Below are 279 nucleotides of genomic sequence, written 5' to 3'. Positions count from 1 at the left end.
TTGAATCTCTACAAATGTCAAAATCTCTCCACGGCTAAAATATACCCCTCTGTCAAAACCTCAATCACTGTCAACATCCTAATATACACCAAACCTTTTTTTTTATCGAAAAAAAACGAATGTTTGTAACACGAAAAACTTCCAGCGGTGACGAGGGATGAAACGAAACTGAAAAGTCCGTCTAATTATTGATACCTGTTAGAATTGATGCTCGTGGCGGATGTCACCTGGGGGGGGGGGCGGAGACAGGGTAATTATGTAGATAAAAAGGCAGTTCTT

The sequence above is a fragment of the Penaeus monodon genome, chromosome 32, assembly GCF_015228065.2.
Source record: "Penaeus monodon isolate SGIC_2016 chromosome 32, NSTDA_Pmon_1, whole genome shotgun sequence".
Classification (NCBI taxonomy): Eukaryota; Metazoa; Arthropoda; class Malacostraca; order Decapoda; family Penaeidae; genus Penaeus; species Penaeus monodon.
The sequence above is the reverse complement of the archived record's forward strand: the minus strand, read 5'-3'. Positions refer to the sequence as shown.